Below are 13,083 nucleotides of genomic sequence, written 5' to 3' on the forward strand. Positions count from 1 at the left end.
TCTGGCATTGCTAATAAGGCAATTGCCCTTGTGAAGGTGGTTGGGAGTCACTGTATAGTTCCAAGGATGATATGAGAAACTCTGAGCTCTGCATTCTTGATATAGGCAAAGGTTATTAATCAACATCTGTGACAATTTTCCATTGCACATAGCATAGCTCCAGCAACAGGATTATTAATCCTCTGATGTTTATGAACAATTTTTACTAGGGCTTCTTGTGATGTTTCACTCAGTCAAACGTTGCATTGCAATCGAAGGCCAGGTTGTTAATCCATGTTTGGCTGTGGTGAGGTCTAGTGAAAGTGACCCTAGCTAAACCAAAAATTGGGTAATGACGAGCAAGTTATGTTGAGTGTCACTTAACAGCACAGTCAGGAGTACAATTTGTCACTTTGCTAATAATTCAGTAGATGGACCAAATGGTCTACTATAATTCTGACATCTTTGAAAACTGATTTAATCTGAAAAAGGATCTAGTGCTTTCCTGGCGTATATGATGAATAACCTTCTCAGGCTTCTAGCCAGGTATAGGTATTGATTATAACCAATGTTTCGATGACAAACTCTGCCACCCTTCATCAGAGATTACGCCTGGGCGTGTCTAGTCTGATGGTATTTATACCTCTGTAGTCCATCCCTCCTGATTGGTTAGTCCTTAAAAAAACTGTTCAGCAATAGTCTCCTGTCCCAATTAAGCAGCATAGTGTCCCAAATAGACAAAGGGAATCCTAGAAATTTTGTCGATTAGATTTTAAGAGTTGTCCCAAATAAGTGGCTGTCCCAATTTATTGATGGCCCAATTAACCAGAATCCACTATGCAAGTTGGTCCTACTTATTGCATTGTAGGAGTACCACATACAAAATATATGCTTAAATGCAAATAACAAACATATTCAAGTAGCTGTACCTTGTGACAATAATGCTTTGTGAACCTTGGAGTCTTGAGAAAACAATCTTTTCTGAAGAAGTTTGAACAGAATAGATGAAAAGGTTATCAGGAGAATAGCATTCCTCAGGTTGTAACTATTCTTTCTCCTCATGGTAAGTCTTTTACATTTGTATAATATAACACAGAATTCAGTTACATAGATGGTTTTAAAAATCAAAAGTGTAAACTATGATAGTATAATGAACAATCCATATAATGAATTAATGAACAACACAATTAAAAGTGTGTTATATAAAATCTTAACAACTATATTTTGGTTTAAATGAGGAAATATTTCCATAGGTGGTAAGGTCAATATTATGAGACCATAGGTTGAAATATCTAATGCAAGATCTAGGTCGTTAGAGGTTGAGCAGTTAACTATGATTTCAAACTCTGAGATTCAGTAATCTCTTATAGAAAGAAAAGTTTATTCATCTTAGAAGTAAAATTTCTAAGGCTGTGGGTGAGAAAGCAGTAGTGTGATACTACACTGATTCTATCTTGTTTCTAAAGATGATAGTCTAACCGTAAAAGCTAGAGAAAGGCAGCTGCACTGTCAATTAGAGGAAATACTTAGTAATATCTAAGTGTAGACCCTTCAGTTTCTCAGTTTTGCTGTAAGGTAATATAAACTTATTTCAGTTTTGCAACTTCCCTATGTAACAGACTTGAACTTTTGGTCTCTACTGTTAGCCCTCATTGGTATTGGAGGCCAGTCATCAGTAAGTCAAACGCAGGATTCTATTTTGCAACTTAAGCCCATCACCTGATTGGGATCTAGGCTGCTGTCAGCTTGCCAGGGTCCTCTGTTGGTGGGCTGTAATCATTGCAAGAAGTCGTTGGTTGGAGCGGATGATCAAGGTTTAAAAAGAACTCCAGGCTTTTTAGAACCTTTTGGCTGGCTGCAATCGTAAGGATCTCATAGGCACACAGTAGTGGTCAATAAAAAGAAGTAAGGTGTAAGCGGACTGGACAGTTTTGAGTGGTCAGGCTTTGGCTCAAAAGGCTTGGGCGAGAACAGGTGCAGGCTAGACCTCAGACTTAGAGAAGTTAGAGTGTAGGCAGCATTGTAGTTCAGGCAGTGGAATCCTCCTCCTGTGAGGTGTGGGATTTCAGGGTACCCAACAGACTCCCTGATGACTACAGGATGCGCATCCAACTGTAGCTCCTGACTGACAAGGTCAGGGAGCTGGAGCTGATGTACTCGGGATCATCCAGAGGCTGAAAACCTCTTTGACTTTTACTGAGGTGGTCACACCCAGAGTGCAGGCTTCAGATGATAGATGGGTGACCACCAGCAGAAGTGAGGGGAGTATGCAGGGTTTGCTTGGTGGCCATTTCTGTCAGCAATAAGCCATGCCTTGGGTTATCCCCCACCCAGAGGTATCCAATCAGGGCACAGCAGCAGCAGCCAGGCCAGTGCCACTGTGTCCAGCTCTGAGGCTCAGCAAGAAAGGCTAAAGTCAGGCAGAGCGATAGTTAGGAGGATGGAGATGAGATTCTGTGACCATGAAAGAGATGGCAGGATGGTGTGTTGCCTTCCAGGTGCTCGGGCCCAGGAGGTCTCAGAGTGGCTGCAGAAGATTCTCATGAGGGAGCGTGAGCTGCCAGAGGTCGTGGTGCACATTGGCACCAATGACATAGGTAGAAAAGGGGAAGAGGTCCTGTGCAGTGAGTACAGGAAGTTGGGGAAGAGGCTGACGAGCAGAACCTCCAAGGTAGTAATCTATGGGTTACTCCCAGTGCCATGTGCTGGTCGGGGCAGGAAGAGGATGATGGTGCAGGTAAATGAGTAGCTGAGGAAGTGGTCAGTGGTGTATCAGGTATGGCAGGTATAGCACGTGCCCTGGGCGCCACTGAGCAGTTTCTATTTAAGTCAGACAAGCCATCCTCGGAGAGGGAAAAAATAATTTTCTTCAGATGTATGATCTGTCTTTGATTATCATGAGTGAGAAGCACTAGGATGGCCTTATTTCAGAGTATTGTGTAAGAAGACCATGAAACATTTCTTCACGAAGAAGGAAAGTGGAGCTGAAGGACGGAAGAGACGAGAGGTGGAGGAAGCCAAGAAGTTGAATAAGTTCTTCATGCCCTACTTTGAAAAACCCAGACGTTCCATGGAGTCGCCTGCACCTGCTACAAATTTGTTAGAGTCTGAAGGTGGATCAAGTACAAATGCGTCACAAGCCGAGAAGAAAGTCAAGTCAGATAAATCTGAGTATGACGAGATTAAGAGTGAGACTGCCACAGAGAATGTGGACATGACAGGAGGGGAAGACGATAGTGGTGGTGGTGATGTTGAGTTTATTGACGAGATTTTACCTGACAAGATTGAACCTGACGACACTGAACCTAGTGAACTGGATGGTGTCAAAGAGCCTCGAACTGTCATACCAGAAGTGATTGAACAGCATGACATTGGACTTCTGAAGTTCGACAAGGATACTGGAAAAGAAATTCTGCCTGATGCGTTAAGAACAGAAATACTAAAGCTGGGTTTGAAGTATTTCCAGAACAGTGAGGAGCCTTTCCTACCAGCAAATAACTGCTCAATGAACAAAACTTGGTTCAAGAGGAAATTGGGAAATGGTTGTGGTGAGGAAGTGACTGGCTCCTGGCTGGTCTATTCCCCTTCTTAAAAAGTCTGCATTTTGTATCTGTTGCCTTCTGTATTCCTGGTCAGACCATCAATCCTCATTGGAGCAGGAAAGTGGATTCGACCGGTGGAAAGCACCTGAAAGGATTAGTGTTCATGAAAGTGCCAAGAATCATTGGGAATGCTTCACACAAGTGGAAAGAAATGGGAAGAAACTTAGCTGGAAACAGAGGAGTTATTGACGCGGTATTTCAGTCACGGATTGAGAAGGAAAAGCAGAAGCCGCATGATAACTTGACAAGAATTCTTCACTGCATAAAATTCCGTGCGACTCAGAACCTGGCATTGCAAGGACACAGGGAGTTACTTCAGCTAGATAATGACTCCAATGTGGGAAATTTCCCTGGCTTACTGAAACTACTGGCCATCTTCGACCCTATCATAAAAGAACACTTCACTCATTTGAAAAGTCATCCTGGATCCACGTTTATCTTTCACCAGGTGTCCAGAACGAATTCATCCACATGGTGGCATCCACTGTTCGCCGGAGTTTACTGAGAAGCGTTCGTAAAGCCAAGTACTATCGTCTCATGTTCGACTCGACTCCTGATCAGGCACACCGTGAGCAGATGTCAGAAGTAGTGAGGTACATGGAAGTTGATTTTGAGAGGAAAACAGTCCGCGTTAGAGAATCCTTTCTTGGTTTTATCCAGATAAGGTAGAAGGATGCTGAGAGCTTGGTTGAAGACATCTTGAAACAGCTAGAGAAGGGCAAAATGGAGCTACAAGATCGTCGGTCACAGTGCAATGACAACGCTGATGTGATAGCTGGACACAGAAGTGGTGTTTATCAAAGAATAAGTGAGAAAAAAAACCTGGCAGTGTTTGTGAATTGTGACAATCACTCACTCAACTTGGTGGGTGTACATGCAGCCAAGCGGGATACAATGATGGTCACGTTTTTTGGAACCATCAAAGCTCTCTACGTGGTTTTCTCTCGTTCAACACAGCGCTGGGAAAAACTCAAAAATGCCGTGCCTATGGTTGTTAAGTTGGAATCCAAAACCAGGTGGAGTGCAAGGACAGAAGCAGTGAAGCCCGTCAACAAGTATCTTGAGGAGATACTTCAAGTTCTCCAGGACATGATAAACAATGAAAAGGAGACCAGTGAAACAAAAAGTGATGCAAGGCAGCTGCACAACCACGTGTTGAGTTACAATTTTATGATTTTGCTAGAATTTTGGAACAAAATATTCATTTGCATTGACCGTATTCAAAAGAGGCTGCAGGATCCTAGCATGAACTTCCACGATGCTGCCCTGGATTTGAAAGCCCTCCAAGGTCATCTTTATGATGAAAGAGAAGTGTTGGTCAGTGAGTCATTCGAAGAAGGAGTCTGTCTCTGTCAAGAATGGAATATTGAAGTTGAAAGACGTCAAAGATGAAAGAAACAAATGGCTGATGAGAACTCGAGAGGCGCTGGGTTAACAGCTAAGGAGGAAATGGAAAGAGTCATGAAGGGAAGACTCGACCATCTTCACAGGGAAATGGACGAAAGGTTTGCTCGTTTGCACGACACTGACACCAAGTTTGTGTTCCTTCTCGATGTCGAGGGACTGTGTTATGGCGCCGACAGATACGACCTAAAGAAGAAGTGTGAAAATTTGGGCGAATTGTACAGCTCTGACGTTGATGGACAGCAGATGTATGAAGAAATTTTGGATTGCAGGATGTTGCTATCAAGGCGGGTCAACATGAAAATATCAAGACCTGAAGAGCTTCGTGAATTTACTGTTCAGTATGGAGATGAGAGCATTTTCCCCAATCTTCGCATTGCTATTCAGATAATGCTAACCATCACAGTTTCCATCGCCAGCTGTGAGAGATCATTCAGAAAGTTAAAGCTAATGCTTTCATATTTGAGAGCCTCCATGGGTCAAGGCAGACTCTGTGATCTTGCTCTGCTGAGTGTAGAAAGAGAAGAAAATGAAACAAACTGACTTTGATCACATCGTAGACCAATTTGCATCAGTGAAAGCAAGGAAGGTGCAGTTAGAATTTTCATGTAGTGCCATAATTAATTAAAAGATTAACGAGCTTGACTTTATTTTTGAGCTGATATTATGGTAAAGTTATCTAAAAGATGGGTGTCAGATGTTTGGACAGGGGCGCGATTTCAGTGCTTGCCATATGCGCTATTTTCCGTAGATAGGCCCCTGGAAATGGTACAGGGGTAAGGATTCTAATTTCTGGATCCTTGGGATCTCTTTTGGGGAAGGTATGACCTGTACAGAAAGAATGGATTGTACTTGAACTTGATGGAGACTGATAAACTAGTGGGCATGTTTGCGAGCACTGTTGGGGATGGTTTAAACTAATTTGGTAGGAAAATGGGAACTGGAGTGATAAGGCTGAGGATGGAGCAGTTGATATACAAGTCAATCCGGTGGTCAGTGAGGAAGGACAGGCAGATGATAGGGCAAAATTGCAGTCAGTGGGATGAGTTGAAATGTAACATAGGGGCATAATCGAAAAGGGTGATGAATAAAGGACTGAAGGTGTTATACTTGAATGCACGCAGGAGAAGGAGTAAGGTAGATGAACAAATGAGAAAGTCTGCAGATGCTGGAAATTTGAGCAACGCACATAAAATGCTGGAGGAACTCAGAAGGCCAGGCAGCATCTATGGAAAGAAGTACAGTCGAGATTTCAGGCCGAAACCCTGACTTGGAGTATTTATGAGCAGTTTTGGGTCCCTTATCTAAGAAAGGATACGATGGCATTGAAGAGGATCCAGTGGAGGATCACAAGAATTATTCTGGGAATGGTTAATGTATGAGGAGATTTTGGCTCTGGGCCTGTACTTGCTGGAGTTTAGAAGAATGAGGATGGGATCTCATTGATCTCATATTTTTAAAGGCCTAGAGTGGGTATGGAGAGGATGTTTTCTGTAGTGGGTGAGTCTATGACCAGAGGATACAGCTTTAGCAAAGAGGGACATCCATTTAGAACAGATAAGGAATTTCTTTAGCCAGGCAGTGGTGAATCTGTGGAATTAATTGCCATGGATGGCTGTGGAGGCCAAATCATTCAGTGTATTTAAAGCAGAGGTTGGTAGATTCTTGCTTAGGGTGTCAAAGGTTACAGGGAGAAGTCAGTAGGATGGGGTTGAGAGGGATAATAAATCCACCATGATAGAATGGTGGAGCTGACTCGATGGGCTGAATGGCCTAATTCTGCTTCCATATTATGGACTTGTGGTCTTTAAGTTGTTCCTAGGTGTAGTCGATCATATATCCTTCCCTACTCACGGATGGCGTGTTTGAAGGGATGGGGTTGCTAGTCCCATGCCCAATTCTTCTCCTGTCACAGCCAAGCTTGGGACAGTCTATGGCAGAGTTTTTCTATTTCACTAAAGAGGTAAAAAAGTACTTGATGTATAGCCCTTGCACATACTTTTACAGGTTTGGATCAAGTATGTATAAATTAACTATTCAAAATGCATTATTTAAATATAAAACATTTGATTGCTTATATTCTCGGAACAATTTACAGTGGCTAACTGACCCCCACACGTTTGAGATGCTGGAAGGAGTCTAGAACACCACGAGGAAACCCACGTGTTTATAGAGACAGCAGACAGCACTGGAGGTCAGGATTGAATCTAGGTCTTTAGCACTGAGGCACCAGCTCTAGCTTAGACTTTTGCAATAAGTTTTCATATCCATTTAATGCATTGCATTTGACTTTCAGACGAGTTTTGTGTGTGGGCTCAGTTCATTGTGCAGCATCAAGTAATACCACTGCTGGGTTTCTACCCTGAGTTCAGTATACTTTGTGCCCTCAAGCGTGGCTTTTATTTATACCAAATATGTATAGGCATTATATTATAAACTGTGATTGTGGATGTGGACCAGGTTGGAGGAATTAGTGGATTCTGTCCCGTTTAAGGCATTTGTTTGGAGAGCTAAGGAAAACTACTTTTGCAGAATAATTGACTTTCAGGTAGCGCAACATTATATAACTCCATTCTATGACAAAAGAAAGACTTACATTGATAGGGTATATTTTGCAACTTCAGGCATTCTAAAATGTTTTGTGGATCACTGAAATGCAGGGAGTGCAGTTACCACACAAGCAAAGCGAAACTAGCTCATTTAGTGGTATAATGATGAGATAGTGCATAATGTTGGTTGAGCCATGCATTCACAAAGATCCTGGTACACTATTTGTGACAATCTTACCTGCGGTATATATACTAATTCCACTTGCCTCTATTAATTCCATTTTCCTCTGTGCCTTGTTCATTTAGGTTCCTTTTCCTGCCTCCACCACCATCTTTGAGAACTTATTCAGTTCCCAATCATCTTTCTAAGATTGTATGTCCTTTAAACCTCCTGTGTCTCACCTTAAACCACCTGTCTCTCACCTCAAACCACCTGTGTCTCACCTCAAACTATACTCATTAGTCCTGGACACCCTTATCATGGGAAATAGATTCTATACCTCCATTTTATATACCTATATCATGTCAACTTGAAGACTTCTTTGCTCTGCAAAGGAAACAGACCCAGTCCATTCAACCTCCAGAGAGCATGTTATTTAACTGCCAGCCATTTAAACTTCTGCTACGAAGTTACAGATTGGATTTTTTCTGCTTGGAAATTAAATTCTGTCAGAAATTAAGAATGAAGATCTTTCTCCAGAAACTTCAATAAAAATTGCAATGTACAGCCAAGCAAATTTGCAGTTGACATTATTTTGTATTTTTCAATAATATAATTTTTTTAACAAGATAAAAGATTTTAATCATAGCATTGCGTGTCAAGACATGACTGGTTTGTGAGAGGTTACTATAGAGAGCCTCATCCCTTGGAACCTCTTGTCTATATACTACTAAAACTCTCATGCTCTGTCTGTTTGTGACCTCCAGTTAGCAAACGGTGCATTATAGTGGAACTTTTTTTGGCTGAATCGAATTAAAATGTGCTAACTTACAGAATGCAGGAAAAGTTAGGGTTATATATTCGTATAAAATTACTCATTCGCCAAAAATAAACAGGCTGGCTTTCACCCAAGAGACGACCTGACATCATGGAAATCGGGACGCAACAGCCCGACGCATGTGCATGGCCAGCCTCAACAGCGACACCTACCAGAGCAAAAGGGCAGGGCAGCTCTATTTTGAGGGGTCACATTCTGCTAAGCACCATCTGCATGTGCATAGATTGGGACAGATCAAACTGAGACCCATCAATAAGAGATAATTAAATCTTATTGTAATGACGTACTTTGAGACACCCGTAAAACCCTTTGCTGCAGTCAAAGGACAGCGGTGACTATATCACGTCCATTTAGGAGAGCACTGACCACATCATCAAGAATAATCAGCATCCTTTGGTGTTACTGCTTCGTATCTTCTATCCAGCATTAGGGCAAAAAGAATGGTCAGCCTAATTATGCCGCGTGGAAGGGGAAGGGGGACATTATGGTCAAGAGATGACACCAAATGTTGATGGGAAGTGGTAAGGAGAGGGAGAGAGCAAGAATCAGATGAGGCCAGGGCCGCACGACTCCAGGATCAAAGAGTCAGGACAAAAAATGATGAGAGAAGAAGAGACAGAGGAGGAGAGGCATGCGCGTCTCCAGGATCAGAGACAAACAACAAACAGCAGAAGGGATGAAGAGACGGGAGATGAAAGGACTGCACATCTCCAGAATGACAACGAGAGGCACAAGGGTGGCAGGTAAACCAGAAATGATGCTATCAAAAGTGTCCTTTGTTAAATGAGGAGCAGCTATATTTGCTTTGTTACGCATCGTTCTTCTTTAATAAACTGAGGTTTTCTACTTCAGTTTCCAAAGCAAAGTGATACCAATAGCATTCAGGAAAATTTAATGTTCATTCTGGTCACATCAGATTGCACTACCCTTCTCTCAAAGGGTGCCCCGATCTAGTTTTGGTTACAAAAAGCTCTGATACTCCACAATCATATTATTTTGTTTTTTTTAAATCTAGATGGTTCAACATCTGCCCCACCAGTTCATGTTTTCCATGCACCCTTGAACACTCAGGATTCACTGAAAAATATATTTAATATTTAGTAAAGTGTAAAACTTAAATATCCAGTGGTCTGGGAAATCCACCAGTTTACCACCACCAAAGTCCCCAGAATGTTGGATTATAGAAGTTGTATAGATTTCATTGTTTGGAAATTCCACCACTCTTTTGAGGAAGTACATTCCAGCTCATTAGAATCATTGTGTCATTTTGTCTCCTTTTGTTCAAGCTTCCCTCAACTGTACTCCAAAGGGAAAATTCCACCCTCCTAAGTGTCTTTACTGTAGCCCATGCTGTCCTAGAAGAAGCATTAAAGCTTGATTATATTTTCCATGTATCTGCCTGACCACCTGTGTCTTTTGGGCATTGTCTTGTTTAACTGATTTGTGTGGCAATGCTACCAAATGAACATGCTCCTTTCTCTGACAGGAGTATACACCATGAATCACTAACGTTTAGTAAGTGTTATGTTCCATATTGCACTGTTACAACTAAATTTGGTTGTGATTCTTGAAAGGTATCAATGCAAATGATTTTTTTGCAGTGTTAAATGTATAAACTGTTCTCTTTTTCTCTAATTAGCGACAGTATTCAAATCACTTATCTATTTCTTGGCGTGTGGCGAGGTGGTTAAGGTGTCGGTCTAGTGATCCGAAGGTCGCTAGTTTGAGCCTCAGCTGAGGCAGCATGTTGTGCCCTTGAGCGAGGCAGTTAACCACACATTGCTCTGCGACAACACCAGTACCAAGCTGTATTGGCCCTAATGCCCTTCCCTTGGACAACATCGATGGCGTGGAGAGGGGAGACTTGCAGCATGGGCAACTGCCGGTCTTCCATACAACCTTGCCTAGGCCTGTGCCTTGGAAACCTTCCAAGGCGCAAATTCATGGTCTTACGAGCCTAACGGATACCTATATACATATCTATTTCTTGTAATTTCTAGTCAGATGATAGTTGTGTATTTGATGTTAATCTATGACCAATAATTCCTGCTCATTCACTTTGTTAATGAAGTATGACTTCCACATTTTTACAAGCTGCACTTTTTGTCGATTTTGTGCCACAGAGAAATGTCAGATTCAATTCCAGTGCCAATGCTATTTGGGAGTCACTTCTTTTGTAAAACTTGCTTTCATTAATCTTCCACTGCTCTTCTCTATCCTCCAAATTTTGCATGTCAATTTATTTTGGCTTGCCCTTTCCTATTTTGATATCAAATTTTCTTAAGTTTTTTTAGTCGCTGTTGACTAAATTTAAGCTTAATTGACAACTTCCTCCTTTCGAGTATTGTGAACTGAAATTCCTCAGTGTAACCATTTCCTCCCAGCATTGCATTGTATAATGGCTGCAAGTTTGAACTCTAGTGTACTTCTGGAATCTTACTGATAGCAAGCTGAAATGGAAGAGAACTGAGGGAGATTTGATTGTTTTAGGGAGAGCAGAGTATGCAACGTGAAAGGTTACAAGCAGAGAGAGAACAATAGCATCATGTTTTGTCTAGGTTATGGAGAGCTCAAAATATTGATTGTTTATTCATTTCCATGGATGCAGCCTGACCTACTGAGTTTCTTTAGCATTCTGTGTATGTTACTTTGGAAAAGAGAATACTGGGTGGGAGGTTGGTTTTATCTTGAAGGATCTCAAAAAATTTGAAGGAGATTAATTTGGATGTCATTTGTACCCTTTTCTAGAGAGGTGCATGATATCACTTGGAATACTGGAAGTATTGGTCTTGATTTACACTATCCTAAATGATGATTATTCTATTGTGCCTATTCCTGTATATTGCAAAATGCTTAGTGAACAGCTGTAGATAAATGGAATGAAACGCCTTTTTAAAAGAAATCCAGAATTTCACAAAACTCACATTAGCTTTATCAATACTTAAGAGATTGTTCTAAACCTTTAATTTATCTGTATTCAATGGACTTTAGAATGGCTTTTTTAAATTTCCTATTATTCCAAATTATAGGCTGAGCACTTTATGTGCCTTTTGTATACCAAAGCGTTCAAAGTTATATTTCTGGATTATCAAGCTTAAAATTTAGAATGATTTTTACTGTGAAGAATGGAATGTATGTTTATCATCTTGGAAAGGCAAAGCATGAATTAGCTTTTTATTGGCATTGTAAATAGTACGAAGTATTTAATAGATCAGAAATGATGTGTTGCAATCTTTTATATATAGGAAATGTCCATGTTATGTCTGTTTGGCTAATGTATATTTGTCTATAGAGAACTTGCCTATCTATCTACTACTAAAACCCTCATGCTCTGTCTGTCTGTTTGTGACCTCCAATTAGTGAAAAATGGTGCATTACAGCAGCACTTTTTTTGGCTAAATCGAATTAAAATGTGCTAACTTACAGAATGCAGGCAAAGTTCAGGGGTATATATTTGTATAAAATTGCTCATTCGCCAAAATCAACAGGCTCGCTTTGACCCGAGAGATGATATGCCATCATGGAAATTGGGACGCGACAGCCCGACGCATGTGCACAGTCAGCCTCAGCAGCGACACCTACCAGAGCAAAAGGGCAGGGCAGCTCTATTTTGAGGGTCACATTCTGCTAATCACCATCAGCATGTGCAGGATTGGGACAGATCTAACTGCCACCCATCATTAACAGATAATTAAATCTTATTGTAATGACGTACTTTGAGACACCCATAAAACCCTTTTGCTGGAGTCAAAGGACAGCGGTGACTATATCACGTCCATTTAGGAGAGCGCCAACCACATCATCAAGAGTTAATCAGCATCCTTTGGTGTTACTGCTTCGTATCTTCTATCCAGCATTAGGGTGTAAAAAAAAAATGGTCAGCCTAATTGTGCTGCGTGGAAAGGGAAGGGGAACATTATGGTCAAGATGATGCCAAACGTCATCAGGAAGCGGCAAGGAGAGGGAGAGAACAAGAACCGGATGAGGCCAGGGCTGCACGACTCTAGGATCAAAGAGTCAGGACAAAAAAAGATGAGAGAAGAAGAGACAGAGGAGGACAGGCATGCACGTCTCCAGGATCAGAGACAAAGAACAAACAGCAGAAGAGATGAAGAGACGGGAGATGAAAGGACTGCACGTCTCCAGAATGACAACGAGAGGCACAAGGGTGGCAGGTAAACCAGAAATGATGCCATCAAAACTGTCCTTCGTTAAACGAGGAGCAGCTATATTTGCTTTGCTACGTGTTGTTCTTCTTTAGTAAACTGAGGTTTTCTACTTCAGTTTCCAAAGCAAAGTGATACCAATAGCATTCAGGAAAATTTAATGTTCATTCTGGTCACATCAGACTGCACTACCCTTCTCTCAAAGGGTGCCCCAACAGGTCACCCTGTTGTCTAGTATTTGCAAAAGCTTAAGGTACGGAATAAGATTCACACTCATGGAATTTATATGGAAATTTAAGTAAATTGATCTCTTTTTCCAACTGATGCTTATGTATTTACATTGGTTACAGACAACTATATCCTACAAAGGCACCCTCCCCCAAAA

At 41.4% G+C, this 13,083-nt stretch overlaps 1 protein-coding gene across 1 annotated transcript in view; it reads left to right on the forward strand.

Moving 5' to 3' along the window:
• Window positions 1-13,083, forward strand: part of LOC134356762 (ADP-ribosylation factor-like protein 8B-A) — a 56,279-nt gene that overhangs the window by 11,265 nt on the left and 31,931 nt on the right. The gene's annotated exons all lie outside the window — the stretch shown is intronic.

Source organism: Mobula hypostoma, chromosome 15, assembly GCF_963921235.1.
Source record: "Mobula hypostoma chromosome 15, sMobHyp1.1, whole genome shotgun sequence".
In the NCBI taxonomy this organism is placed as follows: Eukaryota; Metazoa; Chordata; class Chondrichthyes; order Myliobatiformes; family Myliobatidae; genus Mobula; species Mobula hypostoma.